The sequence below is a fragment of the Pinus tabuliformis genome, chromosome 4_2 (assembly GCF_031772625.1).
Source record: "Pinus tabuliformis cultivar Carrire ecotype Pingquan chromosome 4_2, CPIR1, whole genome shotgun sequence".
Classification (NCBI taxonomy): domain Eukaryota; kingdom Viridiplantae; phylum Streptophyta; class Pinopsida; order Pinales; family Pinaceae; genus Pinus; species Pinus tabuliformis.
The window spans coordinates 559,986,595-560,005,117 of NC_142304.1; positions in this window are offsets into that span (position 1 = coordinate 559,986,595).

Consider the following 18,523-nt stretch of genomic DNA (forward strand, 5'->3'; position numbering starts at 1 on the left):
TTGAGTCTCTCAAGATTTCTAAGCATTGCTCAAGGGCCATGAGCTCTGCCATATTATCAGTGCCTTTCCTCAAATGACTATGAAAGATGGTTTTTATAAAACCCTTTTCATCTCTTATGACTCCTCCATAACTAGCCATGCCAGGGTTTCCTTTTGAGGCCCCATCTATATTGCATTTCATAAAACCATGAGGGGGAGGTTGCCAGAAATCCTTATCAGCTGCTATATGACTTACATTCTTGTTTTTTCCCTAGGGGAAAAGCCCCTATAGACCCAAATGTAGTAGAATCTGCACATCCGGATCTTTAGGTTGGTTCTCAAGGGGGTTTTATATGAGGGTTCCTACCGTTTCATTAAGCTGTCTTATAATCTGAGCCATGATGCTATGGGAAGAACCTTTCATGTTCTTGAATATTCTATTGTTGCGTTCTTTCCAAACATCCAAGATTAGAAAGCCTAGAACTAAAGCCCAAGCTTTGTTGATTATTTCATTATCAGAGAAATGTTTCCTCCAGTTCCTCAAAGTACTGGTGATGTTGCCCATGTCCCTGTCTGTTTGTCTGAATACTGAAGCTACCCAATTCCACAAGGTGGATGTGAATGGGCAAAGGTTAAGTAGGTGATCGATAGTTTCTTCTTGTAATTCACATAGCTAGGATCTAGATGGACCGGATACCCCTCTTTTCTTAAGGTCTTCCCAAGTCAGAATTTTTTATGTTGCACTAACCACGTGAACAATTTGATTTTCATCCAGCTTTGGTTCTGCCATAGGTCCTTTCATACCCTATCAGGGTTTGGAAAGTCAAGCCCAAGGGATATTCGCTTGGCCTCTTTGAGGTTAAAGTTACCTTCATTGTTTTTCCCCATCTCAGTTAGTTTGAAGATGCTGATGTCAGAATCTTTCTCTGTTCCAAGATGGCTGTTAAAGCTTCTTCCTGTGCCTTCAACAGGGAGTCATCACTGTATACTAGGTTATTCCATATTCTCTATTTTCCCTCGCTTCCATCCTGATCCCAGAAGTCATTTACCCTGAGTAACCCTTTGTTGTCAGTATCGTTCTTGAGATTGGCAAATTCTTCTCTTAACAGTTTAGGTTCCTGTTGCCAATTATCTTCCCAAAACCAAGCAAGGCTTCCATCTCTGATTTCCCAGAAACTGTGTTTCTGAACAATGGCTCTATTCTCCCAAGCTTTGTTCCAAATGTGGGAGCCTTTGATGAGCCCAGACATTCTAATATGATCCCTTTCTTGCCAATTGTTTGCATATTTTTGTTTCCAAATTTTGGCCCAAGGGGAAGCCGATTCCTTTAGCCATCTCCACCATAGTTTTGCCCCCAAAACTTTGTTTAGTGTTTCAGGGTCATCAAGTCCCAAACCTCCATGCGTCTTAGGTTTAATGATCTTTTCCCAGGCTACCAAGCCCATTTTTTTTTCTCTTCCTCTTTGCCCCAAAGAAAATCTCTTTGGATATTTCTAAATTGTTGCATAACTCCTTTAGGAGCTGGTAGGGTTGAAAACATAAAGATGGGGATAGTTTGTAGGATAGCTTTTGTGAACACTAGTCGTCCTACTAAATTCAACGACCTGTTTGTCCATTTCCAGAATTTTTCTTGGAGTTTATTAGTAACAAGCTCCCAAACTGCCTTGCTCAGAGGTTTGTCTGTTAGAGGTACTCCCAAATATTTGGAGGGTAGCATATCTCTTTGAAAGCCTAGAATTCTAGATATATTTATCTGAATAACAATGTTAGTATTAAAAAAGAAAATCTTTGATTTGGTAGGGCTTACCTCTGTACCCAAATCCATTGCAAAGTCGTTCAGGATTTGTTTGTAGGCTAGAGCTTCCTTGACCGTGGGCATACCCTGCAGCATGGTGTCGTCCACAAATTGTTGATGGGTCAAAGCATCTCCATTCAGGGTGAGTTTGAGACCCTAGATTTTTCCTTCTACTTTGGCAAATTTGATAGCATTGCCTAGCCCTTCCATCATGAGAATAAAGAGGAAGGGTGAAAGTGGATCTCCTTGTCTGAGTTCTCTCAAAGGTTTAAAGGTTTTGGGTGGTGAACCATTTAACAGGATTGAAAAACTGGAGGTGGTTACAAGTGCCATTACCCATCTTATCTAGTTATGGTCAAAGCCATATGATATTAGTGCTTCCCTGATGTATGCCCAGCTTAGCTTATCATAAGACTTCTCTAGGTAAGGATGTACTTGACCATGCTTTATATATTGATTAATTTTCTTTGAATACACACACACGCACACACATAATTTTATTTTTATTTTTATTTATTTATATTCCATTAATTATTTTTAATTTAGTTTATTTTATTTTCATTAATTATTTTTATTTATTAAATGATCTTGTCTCAATTAGGGTCTTGACTCCTTTTTATAATTTTTGACTTTCCTCGTTCGGAGTTTGACTTTGATTTTTTTAATTCTTGTTAGTTGTTTTGTTTTGTTTTTTTGTTTTTTTTTGTTTAATTTAAATATTATTTTCCAAAAATAGTTGTTTAATATATTCATTACTTATTAATATTTGTTTTTAATAAATTAATAAATTAATATCATAATTTAAATATTAATTTTCAAAAACTAGCTATTTAATATAGTCGTTACTTAATAATATTTATTTTTAATATATTAATAAATTAATATCATAATTTAAATATTATTGTTCAAATATAGTCGTTACTTGAAATTTTGATATCTACATTGCTCTCTATATAAGCCTTTGTCATGATCTACCTCTTCATCTAGTGTTGATGACAAACTGCACTTGTTGGTTCGAAATGCGTAAGCCAAAAATTTCTCTTATGCGATTTCTATCGAAAGACTTTGCTTAATTCATTATGGATCACAGAAACCTGAATACAGAAAATATTTTTAGATTATTAATCTACATTATTTATAATTTTTATTTATATTTTAATGAGTGAAAATGTTAAAAATCTAATTTCAAAATAAACAACATTTTAAACATAAATACTAAACACAATTTTAATATTTTTTTATTTATAAAGAAATTATATGACTTTTAACATTATATTTTATTTTGTCTATCTATGGTGTATAGACTTTGATTGGCTATTATTAAGGCACTCCTAGATGTTAAGTCACCAAATTAATTCCCTTCCCTTTTGGGTGTTATTCTTGAACATGGTCATGATATAGCCTCACCAATGTCGAAGTTACAAAAAAAACAATATATATATATATATATATATATATATATATATATATATATATATATATAATATATATTAAGTTTAGTTAAAAAAGGTTTGGGAGGACATTAGAAAGGTTTCACTTTAATAAAATATATCAACAAAAGTACATAGGTGAAATGCATGCCTCCCTATTACTTTCTCACATTAAAAGTTATAAATTTTATTTATCTTTAATTCATGTGTGGCTTAAATTTTATAAATATCTATAGCTGAAATTTTTTTATATCTAGAGCTATTTCCTTCAAAATTGTATATATATATATATATATATATATATATATATATATATATATATATATATATAATTTTGGGAGAAATTGTGAGTGATATCAAACGATGAATGAGACAACTCTTGTTTGGCAATATTCATGCACAAATCAATAAATTTGAATGCAAGACCACCTTAGAGTGGTGAATCTCATCATGCCATTTCCTTTGATAAGTGGTATGCCACATGATTCCTCATGTTTGAGGAGATATCCACTATCAAAGTTGGAGCACCGAAGTTGTGGTCAAAATACTCCAAATGAACGATGTCTTTGTACTAATATTTTTGGCATAAAATTAAACAAAAATATATATTGAAATTTGACGGAAATTTATGGGGTGTGGTTGTTACAAATCATTGTCCTATATTTGAAAATGATGTCAAAAAGGGAACTAATGTTGGCCCAAAAAATTGAATTTGTAAATTGATTTTTTTGTTCATAAGACAAGTCAACTTGATACAAGTTCAACACTGCTCCTAAAAAGTCATGTCTATCCACAATTTTTTTTATACTTTAATAGTTGACCCCAAATTAGTCCTTCCTCTAACGCTATATATTATCTAGCAGTGGAGCATAAATGAAATCAATTTAGTGAACCTGATCATTAGCTTAATGGGGATCTAAAGAAGAAGTTTGAAGTTCTTAAGGTGTGTTGATTTGGTTTTCTTTATCTATATGTGATGAACTCACTAGTTTGGACAGGTTCTCTGATTCATTTAAGGAGTAATTATGAGGTCATGCTTTGAGGCATTTCAACCTCCCTAAAGAAAAATGTGACGCTTATTTCGTTATGCTCCTAGAGGTATTTCCATCATTATTCTGGGGAAAATCTAAGGAATTCTTGGCCCCTCTCATGTGGAAAAATTTAGCTATGGTTGTTGTGTTTTAGGTCTGCAGTTACCCTATAGAGGGAACACCTCTATGGTAACATGTTCTATGATACCTGAGGCTAAGCTGAACATTGACATAGGTTGAATTTCAGCTCCTCCCTGAAGATAATTTGAACCTATGATATATCCCAAATTCTGTGGCAAATAGTAGGCCTGTGGTAGACCTTCTCGAGGCTTATTCTCTGTGACTTATTTTGCACTTCCTCAGGCACAATTTGACTATCCTTGAGGGTATTTCAAGAAATAATCAGAATTAGAGGACAGTTCAGTGGCATATGAGAAATCAAAACTAAGTCCTTAAGAGTGTATTTTGAGGTTGGATTTCATATATATATGCTTAGTTTTAACCAAGTTCCTCAGGGTTTCTAAGTTATAAGAAGTCTGAGGTAGTTCAAATTCTAAGGTTGAGGAGGTATGAGGTAAACCAAGGCTAGTCCTATGACTCATTGTAGTCAGTTTGTTCAAAGGTAACATCAAACTAGGATAGGGTTTTTCTCATTATTTATTGAGTGTGTAAAGGTTGTTTCTTTTCTTATTAAAATATTAGTTCAAAGAGTGGACTTGATGTTGAAGGTGACAATGTGATGAATCTATGTCTTCTAAGATCAAATTTGAGACTAGTAGAAGTAGGTCATAGGGAAGACCAACGACACACTGGTTTGTGCTCGTGGAAGCAATTTAAGAACAAGAGTTGTAGTGACAACAAAATTGTGAATGAATGCAAGTAGTGAATGTTCAATGACATGGTTCAAGTGAAAGTATCATGTTAGTGATTGTTTGAAGAGGATTCAGAATTGTTATAAGGGGCGCAATGTCCCTGGTATGGGATCCCAACATTTTTTGTTTCATTTTTATTATAAACTGTGGCATTGTAGTGCTAGGGAAGGAATTTGTAGCTTCCTTCAAGATGTTGGCACCTTCTTGTAGTGGACACTAGTAACCAAGGGTTGTAGCTAGTTTCAGTAGCCCTTATAGTTGTACCTGGTAAGCAAGAAGTTGTAATTTCCCTTGTAATATATATATATATATATATATATATTATATATATATATATATATATATTATATATTGTGTTCCTTAATGTGATGTTATTGGCTAATGTTTTGTGATCTTAAATTTTTTTAAATTTATGAAATAGTAATTCACCCCCCTCTTGGCATTTCTAACAATTCATGTTAGAGCAAGTTCCTTCATCATGATATAACAATTGGAAGGAAGATCTCAAGATCAAGATGGGAAATTAAAAAAAGATATGCTACAAATGCTCCAAGGAAAAGGAAAATAAAGTTTCCTCTATTCTTATGATTCCAAAAAGTTCTAAAGACACTAAAGATAAAGCGGTTCAAGTTGACACAATCTCCTTATCTCAAATACATCTCTTGTTTGAGGGAAGATCATCAAACATGATAGATCCATACATAGAAGCCTATGAAGGGGAAGCTAGAATATATTTTAAACAATAACTTATATCTTATCTATAAGAAATGTAGCACTTCCAAACCAATGCAAAAGAAGTAGATAAAAGATGATATTTTGAAAAGGTGTCTTAAATAAAAATTTGAGGACATGAACAACCTAAAATAAGAATTTGATTAACAACAATCAAGACTTAAAGAAGAAGTTATCTACCTCAAGACCCAACATGAAGAATAAAGAAGAATTGACGAAGTAACCAAATGCCAGCTAAAGAAGAAAAAAGAAGATTGCAAGAATCATAAAGAATAAATCGTATCATTAAGAGATGAAGTCAACAAGATCAATAAAAATTTGAAAAGGTTACAAGGGCTAGAAAACATTGTTAGCTACAAAAAATGAAGTCCAAGGAGAGATTTGAAGAAAAACTTGAAAGTGAAATCATTGTTCTTAGACGGACACATTACAAACAAGAGTGAAAGAAAACATGATATCCTCCAAGGAAAAACGATTTTAGAGGACCATCATAGTAATCCATCTCACCAAAGAACGAATGTCTATTTCTTGGTTGTTGTTATTCATGTACAAATTTTGGGCACAAGGCCAGCAATTTCAAAGTTCATAGTAGGGTTAACCACAAAGGATATCAAGAAATCCATAGAAGCATGTTTACAACCAGATGAGTCAATAATTTTTTTAGAAAAAGGTACAAAACATTTTCATCATCATTCATATAAAACAAAAAATGCTTTAAATGACATAAATTTGGAAGTATTGCATGAGACTACAAGTCTTCCATGAAGTGGATTGTTAAGTATATTAGGGAGGAAAGAAAACCCCCTAGGGTTTGCAGAAGAAAACATGTTGAGAAAGAACAAGAAATATTATCAGGGGTAGGAGCCCCTCAAAATAAATAAACCCTTTTCCATTGATGTCAAAAGGGGACAGAGAAAGGAAATGTAGTATGGCTACAAGGACTGTGAAGCATGAAGATAGGGTGAGGATGAGTGTTGACATCAATAAAACAGGGGGTGATTATTTGAAGAAATTGTCATTGATGTCAAAGGGTGAATGTGATAGAACTTGTTTGGTAATATGCATGCACAAAATTGTGAATTTTGATGCAAGACCACCTTAGAGTCATAGCCCTCCTAGTGCCATTTTTTTTTATAGTTGCTACACTATGTGATTATTCATGGTTGATGGAATATCATCTTTCAAATTTGGAGCCCCGAAGTTGTGATCAAAATACCCCAAATGAATGATGTCTTTGTTCCACTGTTTTTGGCATAGAATTAAATAAAAAATATATTGAAATTTAATGGAAATTTCTGGGTTGTGGTTTTTACAAATCATTGTCCCAACCGTCCTAAAATGATGTCAAAAAGGGAATTAATGTTGGCCCATAAAATTTAATTTGTAAGGTTATATTGTTGTTCATAGGATAGGTTGGCTTGATTGAGGTTTAGGTCAACTCGTGAAATATTGTTTATGTTTAAAGGAATTTTTTAATAATTCAATATGTTAGGCCAACCTCAAATTAGGCCTTCCTCTAAAACTATATATTAAGTTGCAATGGAGAATAAATAAGATCAATTTGATGCACCTTCTCCTTAAAAATTCGCTATATTGGTCTATGGTCGTGGGCTTAATGAAGATCTAAAGAAGATTGCCAAAGTTCCTAAGGTGTGTTGGTTGGCCTTATCTATTTGAGATGGATTTTCCGGTTTGGACATGTTATATGATTTGTTGAAAGACTAATTCTAAGGTCATGCTATGAGAGAATTTTCCCTGCATGAAGACCAATACAAGGCTTATTTTTTTTTTTCTCCTAAGGGTATTTTTAGCACTATTCTAGGGAAAATATAAGGAATTATTAGCCCCTCCTCTGAGGAAAAATTTCACTAAGGTTGTTGTGATGTTAGGGATGTAGTAGCCCTATGTTGATTACATCTTTGTGGTAACAAGTTATGTGATACCCAAGGCTAAGTCAAATTATGACAATGTTCAAATTTTTTCCCCCTCTTGAGGCAAATTTGAACTTGTGATAGATCCTAAATTCTGTGGTAAATCGTATGTTTGTGGAATATGTTCTATTGAAATTGGATAAACCATCACTCCTACGGGTTTTGGTGTAACAAAAATCTTGATTTCAACAAGTGGAATTAGAGGCAAAGGTCTCGAGTTAAAATCACACCTGGATCGCGCTATGGGAGAGTTTTTTTGACATTGGATAAACCAACACTCCTTGTGTGTTTCGTGACATGTGCTTAACTGCCTCTCGTGGATCCATTAACTTTGGTGATACATCTTCTTAGTAACACCTAGATGTTTTGGTGTAATGACAATCATGATTCAAATGCATTCCTAAGGATTATTCTCTTTGAATTTTTTGCACTTCCTAAGGCATAGTTCGATTATCCTTGAGGAAATCTATAGAGCTAATCATGGATGATTATAGTGGCATATGAGGCATCAAAACTGAGTCCATCAAAGACTATTATGAGATAGATTATATATATATATTATTAGGTCTAGTCGAGTTCTTAGGATGTTTGAGTTTTTAGAAGTCTAAGTTCTGAGGTTGAGGAAGTCTATGGAAGTTTGATTTATGAGATTGAGGAAGTATATGGTAGTCTTAGTTTTGAGGTTGTGGAAGTTTGAGGCAACACAAGGCCATTCCTATGAGTCATACGAATTAGTTAATTCAAAGGTAACATCAAACCAAGTTAGGATTCTCACCATTTATTAAAACCATGTAAACAAATATTTTTTTGGATGGAATATTAAATCCAGAGGTACAAAACATACATATTGGATGTCAATTTAAAGATAATACCTAATGTTGAAGGTGAAAATGTTATGGGTCTATGTATTCTCAAATCAAATTTGAGACTAGTAGAATCAGGTCATAGTACAGACTAATGGCACATTGGTTTGTGTTGGTAGAAGTAGTTTAAGAACAAGAGTTGCAGTGACAGTATAATTGGGATGAATGCAAGTAGTGAATTTCAATGGCATGGTAGCACTAAAAGTGTCATATTAGCGATCAATTGAAGAGGATTGGGCATTGGTGTAAGGTGACCATTTTCCTTGGTATGAGAGCCCAACAATTATTGTCTTATTTTTATTGCTGAAGGGTGGTAGGGAGGTGGTAGGGAAGGAAGTTATAACTTCGTTTAGGATGTTTTTACCTGCTTCCAGCGGAAGTTGGTAAACCAATAATTGTAGCTCCTTCAAGTAGTGGATGGTAAAAAATTAGGGTTTTTGGCCCTTCCAGTTGTAGCTAGTAAATATGAAGTTATAGCTTCCCTTGTAATATAAGTGAATTTTATATATATACATATGGTGTTCCTTGATATTATTTTATTGGTTAATTCTCTATGATATTTAAATTATTGAAATTTATTAAATACTGATTCAACTCCCCTCTCACTATTTCCAACAAAAAATAATGTTTAGACATAACAAATATATATAACTAGAATATTATATATAAAATATAATTAAATAAATTGGACTTTTAATAAATTAAAATATCAAAATACAATTTTAATCATTTTTAATTTATTAAATGGTTATATGAAGTCGAACAATATAATTTATTTTAAAGTTTAATTGAAAATAATATCTAAGGTTTGTTATTAATGTCCTAATTCTAGATGGTAGAGCTCCCTAGTAGAAAACAAAATTGGTAGAATGTGTATAAGCTTTTGAATTGAGAGATATACATGGGGAGTTGTTGATGATTGGTAGTATTCATTTAAAAGGAAGGATATATTATTCCATATACATTTCAAAGTACTTCAATTATATACCACTCTCTGACATAAAATGAATGCTTCTAACTTCATTTAGGTTTAAGCAACAACTTTTTTCTTGGGAGCGAGGTATATAAAAAACACTTAAACTTTAACATATTAAGTAGAAGGATAGATAACCTTAGTGGCTTAAGGGTATCCATTCTCCTTGTTAGATGTTGTAATATTTAGATCAACAATATTATTTTGGAAGCAATATATCTTGAGATTGAATATTTTGATTTGTAGCTAAAGAGCATCTATTTAAAGGAGAATGTTGTTAGGATATTCCGACACATAGGAAATAATTGTATAGTTAGGTAAAATGTGTTTCTTTAGTATGTACGTTTTGTAACTTATAATTTGATGCTCACGATATGTTCTATGCATGAAATGATTTGATGGTTCATTCTCTCCTCGGTATTACCGACACTTGATCTGTGGATTAACACCCGATTTGTCCATGATCTCTATTTAAAGAGCATGGAGGGTCATTTGTTAGGTGACCATTCATGAGAGAAGCTTATGTAAATTTTCTTTCTTTTACATTAATAAATTTCCTGAAGTGTTGTGTTGGCTCAAGTTGTGGACTGTTTCCCTCTTTGAGGGTTTTAACTACATCAAGAATATCGGTGTACTGATATGTAATCTGTTTGTGAGCAGTGTCCTTTGGTGTTCTATCTAAGGAACTTACCCTGTGAATTCCTACATGGTATTAGAGCTATTCAAGGGACGCATCCATTGGTGATCCAAATCTGTTGATTCCTAGATCTACTATTTCTGAGCACTTTCGGGCTAAGAGGGCTGCTCTATTATGTTAGTAGCATCTTGTCTAGTGAGGAACCCCTTTTGTTTCACTCAAAAAGGTTTTGGGTAGCCCTGACTGCATCAATTTTAAGATCTGGAGGTATATAGTTTTTATTTGGAGTTATATTTATTTATCTCCCTCTTTGTTTAGGTTTATAGTCATTTTTTTTTATATTACTGGATCTATAACTTTCATTTCTTCGTATTCTATTTGCTTCGTGACTATGTGCGATATGGGAAAACCAAAAATAGAAAGAAAATATTTTTGTCATGTGTATGCTCTTTTCTGCTGTGCCTTAGTGTGATCTCTGAAAATTAGAAACATTGAGGAAAATATTTAGTTTTCGGCCAAATCTAACTTTTAGCCATAAGGCTTGGATTATTTTTTCTTGTTCATTTTGGGTTATGGCTATTTTGGTTTTCTCAAGTAAGTACACACTCCTAAGCTTCAGTGAGCAAGCAAAAAAAACCCCTTTCCTCCTTTCCAAAAATTACTAACCTTTTAAACTAGCTCACTTGATCCAAAGTTATTTTATGAGAATAGAAGTCTTGGGTTGAAGTCGTTTTTTTGTTGAGTTACTTTTCCAAAAACACATGTATCTTATGTTTTAAAGTTACTTTATGTAAAAGTGTTCTTACCCATTATAAAAAGTAAGTCACTTATAATTCTAAAGTCACTTTATCTTTTATTTAAGTTACAATTTAGTGCATGGTTCATAAAGTACCATTGTAAAAGTGACTTTCACTTATTTATGAAAGTGGGTCACATAAAATAATCTTTTTTTTTTTAAAGTGAGCTAATTAGATTAAGTTTGGAAAGGGGGAGATATTTTTTTAAACATAACATTATCATTCACTTCCCAACATTCACGTATTTCGTCAGCATCTTCAACAACTTTTCTTCCAAAAACCATAACTTCTTCATCCGAAAGTTGTTTTTAGAGCCATTGTTTTTAATTGCCCTAATTTTTCGAGATATTTCGATTGAATCACTTAGTTTCAGCATATTCACTTTCAATTTCTTTTAAAATGGAAATTCCATGTCTAGTTATTCTTGACAAAACCAACTACTTCCAATGGCTACCCTACATTGTGGATTTACTTAGAAGAAAAGGTCTTTATAGAATAGCCTCAGGCCAAAAGTCTAAACCTAAAGATTAAGATAAACAAGCCAAATGGGAAAATAAGAAATATCAATCACGTGGGTTGATAGGGATGTCTATTTCTCTAGACCTTAGATTCCATATTGTAGCAATTGATAACCCCGATGAAGCAATGAAATAGCTCAATAATGTTTTTGGAATTAAAAATGAAATTAGAGCCCATCAACTCAAAAATGAGTTGCTTGCATTGGACCCCAATAATTTTTCTTCCATTGAATATTTTTTGTCCAAGTTCACGACGCTTGGACTTCTCTTGGAAGGTGTTAAGGTTAAGAAAGAATATGGTAGCCTTATCTATTCCATTCTTACTAAGTTAGGACGAACCTAATCTATGTTTATTTCCATCTTCCATTCTACTAGAGAAGCTTTTATTTGTCAAGGACAAGCCTACAAGGCCCTCTCTTTTAATGCCTTTTTTGATTTGTTAATAAGAGAACAAGAAATTTTTTTACATCTTGGTCTTCTTAATACTAGAAACTCTTCTAAGAAAGTGTTAGCATCCCAACAACAACCAAATTCAAAGAATCCTAAAAACGACATCCTAATAAGAATGATCCTAAAATAGACAAGGGTCCTAAGCAATTTCAGTCTCAAAATGAAAAATCAATTAAACAAAATGATAAGGCAAATAAAAACAAAGCGAAGAAGACTGATAGACACTGCAACTTTTGTAATCATGATGGTCACTTAGAATCCAAATGCTTTAAGAAGATGGAAGCCTTGGAAGCAGTCATGAAGAAGCATAACATCCATTTGGAGCACTCTTCAACTTCAACTTCATCTTTAGGAATAACACTTTCTTCATGTGGTTGTCAAGCATCTCGGTTTGGTTATGCACTAAATGTATCTTCTTCTTCTCATTCTCATGAGTGGCTCATTGATTCTGGAGCTTCTTATCACATGGCCAAAAACAAAACCATGTTTTCTTCTTTAAATGATTGTAACACCAAAAATATCTATGTTGGTGATGATAGATATCCTAGTGTTGTAGGGACTAGAACTATTTATCTAGACAATGGTCAATTTAATGATGTATTATGTGTTCCTACCTTGTCCTGGAACATTTTATCTGTATATCAGATAAGTCATTCAGGTGAAGGTAAAACCGTTGAATTTTCACCTCATGATGTTGTAATTAAGGACCTAACAGATCCTAAATAGAGTTTAGATAATGGCATTGTTGATGATTCTACAAGGTTGTATAAGTTTAACAAATTTGGGTCATCAACTCTTCCCTCGGTATTTGTTGCGCATAATGATGAAGTGAGGAAACTTTGGAATGAGCAATTTGGTCACTTAAACTATCGCTCCTTTCAAAATCTATGTAAAGAAAATATGGTGACAGGTCTTCCTATGGTATCTTGCAGAGATGGTATTTGTTTTGGATGTGTACTTGGAAAACATCATTGGGATAGTTTTAAAAAACGTGCCTCTTGGCACACCTCAGCCCCTTTATAACTTGTGCATAGTGATTTATGTGATCCGGGTCCAGTTGTTTCATTCTCTGGCTACATGTATTTCTTAGCTTTCATTGATGATTTCTGCAGATGCACTTGGGAATACTTCTTAAAAGTCAAGAGTGAAGTCTTTAACATGTTCTTGACCTTTAAGGGATAAGAACAATAGGCCAAGTTGGGAGAATTCAACCTCATCTATGCCAAACAACCTCTAGCTCGCCGGTGTGGACGCTTTTAGATCACGAAGCTTCTCATCCTTTTTGGGAAAACTACCTGTTTGGGGATCATCACGGGTATACAAGGGAACAGAGCGATGTGATTGTGGTTCAAGAGTGATGCAACAAGCTACCATCGTGGTTTTTAACCTCATAAGAGCGATGAATCTCAAAATCAGGGTTTTAGAGCTATTTCTTTAGCGGAAAGCTCAAGGCATTTTCCAATCAGTGTTCTATGGAGGATATGAGTTGCATATCTAAATAAGTAAACTACATGATGGTCATGTTGCGGGCACTTCAGGGTATGTCACGGGGAAGTGCAGGAGGTGTGACAAAATACTGTGTAACAAATTCCCCCTAAAGCATGAAGGAAGAACATGGAGTGATGGCTGAGATGCTTTACGAGATTTTGCAAGGACAAGGACACACACTGTCAGGAGACATGAAAATCAAGGATGCATATACATATACATATCTTAGATCAAGACATGAATCCATGGCATGGACGCAGCCATTTGGATGATGAAGACTATATGAAAAGATCCATGGTATGGGTGGAGCCATCCAGATAACAAGGATCATTGTGAATATAAAGTCCCACAGTATGGTCACAACCATTCATATAGTAGAAACATATGTACAATCATGAACAACATATAACTCCATGCAACCTGAGTCATATTAGATAAGACTCAGGGTCTTGCGAACCATCCCGGCCCGATCAAAGTAGAAATTCTAACATGCGAATGAATGTGGCGCAGTCAAACATGCTAGAAAACCACTTGATTACCGACCATTGATGTATACCGTTAACAGGCACGAGAGGAACCACCCATAATGACAATGGCTCTCAAGGTACAACAATACGATCCACAAATTTGATAATGAAGCTGAAGTCGAGCCCTTGTGGAATCATCAGATTGAAGGACAATGATGAAAAAACTGTCGTCGGATGTGAAGAACTTGCCATTAAGGTATGTAAGCTCTAAGGTTTTAAAATGGAGTTTATAAGTCATCTTCCTAGGTAATGAGCTGAGGTCGACAGGAAGTGACCCATCGAATGAGGGTCATAACGATTCCCTCACCATCGACACGAAACAAGGAATAAAGTGGAATGAAATGAGTAAGATCCAAGACTGTAGCAATGACTCAAACGGTGTATAGGTAAATAAATGCAGATTGGACTTCTCTTGAACATATTGGTGACACGAATCCAGATTGTGGTAGCATTAGACTCAACATAGGACCAAGGGTCATAATGACGAAGTGTAATAGTCATATGAGAGCTAAAATGGATAGCTGAAACCCAGAAGGACAAGTGACTGAGCGAGGGTATCCCAAAGCCAACACAAGATGCAGAAGAATGTCATGTTCAAGAACGACATGCTGGGTATACAAAGGATGTTTCATCTTCATTTTTCCCCCACTATTTCTAGTGAGTACCTCTTTATTTTTACATAAGCTTCAAGAGGATACCATATGATTGTCTTATAAGTTCATCCTTCAGATGAATCCATCCTAGTAAGTTTTACGAGCCCTAGGAAGGAGAAACTCGATCTCATCATGGTGACGAGTATTTCATCATTTAATATTTAACAAGTCCGATGGAAGAGTAACTCGGTGTCTTTTTCATATTTAGAGAGTTTGAAAAAGAGACGGAAAAATAAAACTTCATCAGGTACCTTTTCGTAATTTGTCTCTCGAATCCAAAGAGGTAGAAAACAATATTCAAGAGAATGTCCTAGCAATTTTCGACTAAGGTGTTCCTTTTTCGTACAATAGTCTATCTCACTCCAGAAAAGGGTTAAACTTATATTGACTACATGTCAATTCATTTACTTTAACAAGTTTGAAATGAGAAGTACTCAGCATTCTTTTCATATTTCTAGAGTCTGAAAAGAGCTGAAAGAGGATTCCACCTCGAGGAACGAGTGGTATGAGAGGATAGTAAATAGTTCCGGTCATGATGGAACTACTCAAAACATGTAATGGTCAAGAGGCTGGCTAACAAGACCACTCATCGCAGATATTCTTCAGGCATAGGAAAAACAACCAAGTGAAAGCATATGATTGGCCAAAGAGATGGTGATGATGGAATGAAAGAAACAAGGCTCATCTAAGAAAAATAAACTGATAAAAACAACAATCACGAGATGTAAAGCGAGAATGGTTTCATTTTTACACAAACTTGAAATGGAGACAAACTATGCTTGGATTTGGTTTCATTTCTACACAAGCTTGAAACGAAAATAAACTGTGCTTGAATTTGGTTTCATTTTTACACAACCTTGAAACAAAGATAAAGTATGCTTGAGATAAGTTTGCATGCCTCTAGCATAATGACTCAATTCACTTATGAGATCAAGTGAAACACTTAACTGGGATTTTAGGAGATCTAATCGAAGACTCAAATTTGAAGGGGATTTGTTTCATTTTTTAACGAGCTTGACACAGCAGAAGAACCATGCTCATGACACCCTATTTCATTTTTTAACGAGGTTGACATAGTAAAACAACTATCGTCATGGGGACCTATTTCATTTTTCAACGAGGTTGACATAGTAAAAGAACTATCCTCATATCCCTTGTTTCATTTTTTAAGGAGCTTGACACAAGACAAGGAACTCTGCTCCAACCTGTGTTTCATTTTTTAAGGAGCTTGACACAAGACAACGAACTTTGCTCCAAGGTCCTTGTTTCTTTTTTTAACGAGCTTGACACAAGACAAGGAACTCTGCTACGAGGTCCTTGTTTAATTTTTTAATGAGCTTGACACAACACAAGGAACTCTGCTCTGTGGCCCTTTTATCACAACCTAAAAGAGGCCATGGCTTCCAAGAGTTTCTCATCACATGGGAGAATAACAATATGGAAGGGATACATGTCCAGGGATCCAAATGAAAAATCAGGCTCCAATGCCCCTAGTACATGATGGACTACATCACCTACCAGATCATCAGTAAATACGGGCATGGAACAGGTAGCCACATAATCAACCTGTGACGTGGGTGATACCGCTTGCACATAAGAACCATTTAGGGATGATGGTTGAGTGGGAGTTTATTTAGGACCAATGAATGTAAGTTGATCAATGATCACAATGCTTCCTTCATGTGGGAAACACATCACTTGAAAGAGGGAAGAAACAAGAGCTCCCATGACGTATAGATAGTCACGGCCAAGGAGTAGATTAAAATATAAAGGGCCTTGGACAACCATCACATCTATATAGACTGTCTTTCCTCCCAAAGTAATAGGTAACTTAGGAAGGATCCCTAATAGTTGACTGTTTCCTCTGTTAAAAGCTAATAGATTCTGGGTGATGGGGACAAGCTGGGGAGAACCTAAAGCTTTCCATGCAGTTCAGGACAAGATGCTAGCAAATGCACCCTCATCTATAACCATGCTAGGTATGGCCAGATGGTAGGCATGTATTGTAATATGGAAAGGCACATAAGACAGAAGAAGATATCCCACCAGTCGACTCCAAACAAAAGAAGTGACTAAACTACTTTGATGGGAGATGGTAGGAATGAAGGAACTTCCCTCTTGGTCTATGAGAGTAGGAGAACTACTCTCATGAACCTTGGGAATGAGAGGATTTCCCTCCAGTTCATTAGAAACTGAAGAAACCAAAAGAACCTGAGCAGTATGAGGTTCACTCTCTATCGAAAAGGTACGATTAACTGAAGGTGGAGCCAGTTCTACCATTTTCTGAACCAGTGGTTTGTCGAGAATAGACTCACAAGACTTGCTTTCAGAGAGAGTGGGGTTGAACAAAGATGAATTTTGATCAACCACTAAATAAACTAATGAAGGATCAAGGGAAAGATTTTGATACCCAGTTAAAATAAAAGGTTGAGAAGCAGTAAGGTTTTCCAACTCTTTGGAAGCTTCATCCATTAAAGGAAAAATGTGAATGGGATGATCACCTTCACACAACTTACAGGGAAATTTGTCTTTTCCCTTTTTCCCATGGGATTTATTGTTACTAGTTGAGGGTTTGTCGCCATTATGATCTCTAGAGGCTGATGAAAATGGTCGATGTGAACCTGTTGACCACACTTCTAAGACCTTGGGAATACCAGGACGATTCCGAAGGAGGCGGTCACCCTTACATAACATGCAAGGGAAATTTACTTTCCAGGGCCGATTGGAATATTTTTTTACATCAGTTGCATCTGTAGCAATGATTGTTTGGTTGCCCCCTTTCTTATGTTGCTTCTTCTTCTTCGTCTTCTTCTTCTTCTTCTTCTTAACTTCCCGGTTACTAGAATCCAGATTTTCACTAGGAGAAGAAGAAAAACGAGGTGAAGAAACAAGCAAAGAAGGCGAGGTGTCAACTTTAGGATCAACATGAGGTTGATTTTGTTTAGGTGGATGAGAACTTGGTTGAAAAGAAGTTTTGACACTGGGAGCCACCGACTTAGAAAATAACCAAACTGGTAGACCAATGGTCAATCCAAGAAGGGACAACGTCGCCATATAGGGAGCACTAGTGTTTCCAAAAGAAGAAAAAGGACTAGCATTCCCATCAGAGGGGTTTCCTTGACTGGTAGATTCAGAAAATGTTGCCATTGGTATCAACCTAAGATCTACTAAGGAGTATTTCGATAGGAAGGATATTGTTCCGCGGTCAATTAATTTTAAAATTTGAAATAAAAAATTTACCTTTTCATGTTTTAAGAGTCGAGAAAAGGATGAAAAGGTGACTCTAGTCGCTTTCGTTGGTTTAGTGAGCTTGAAAGGACAAGTGCTTGATGATCTTTTCCAATGTCAGGAGTCAGAAAATATTGAAATGACTACTCAGATAACTCTAGGCAAAAGGAGTACCAAGTAACTGTGAACTGCAATATACACCTGAGAAAATAAATTTACCAAGGACTTGACATACGTGTAGGTAATCTCCCCAAATTCTATGTTTTGTGTATCACGTTTACAGGGCAGCAGAATCGGCTTCCTATCGATAAAGGTTTGAAACTTATGAGGGTCTCCCTTTATATACGTGATCGTACGGGGAGCACAAGTCCATGCTAGCATTGTCTAATGCAAGAGCGAACGAAAACTGCTATGTTTTAAAGATGTCAGAACACGTCTTTAGCCTCGACCACTAAGCATGAAGTGTTAATGTTTCAAATGCTCCTTATATTAATTGATAGATTTTAAAGTTGATCTTGAAATTATGTTTCAGTTTTGAGGCACAAAACGATGTCACCTGAACACCTATGATGCAACTATATGAGAAAAGGAAAACTTTCAAGCAAGACTAATCAAGGGA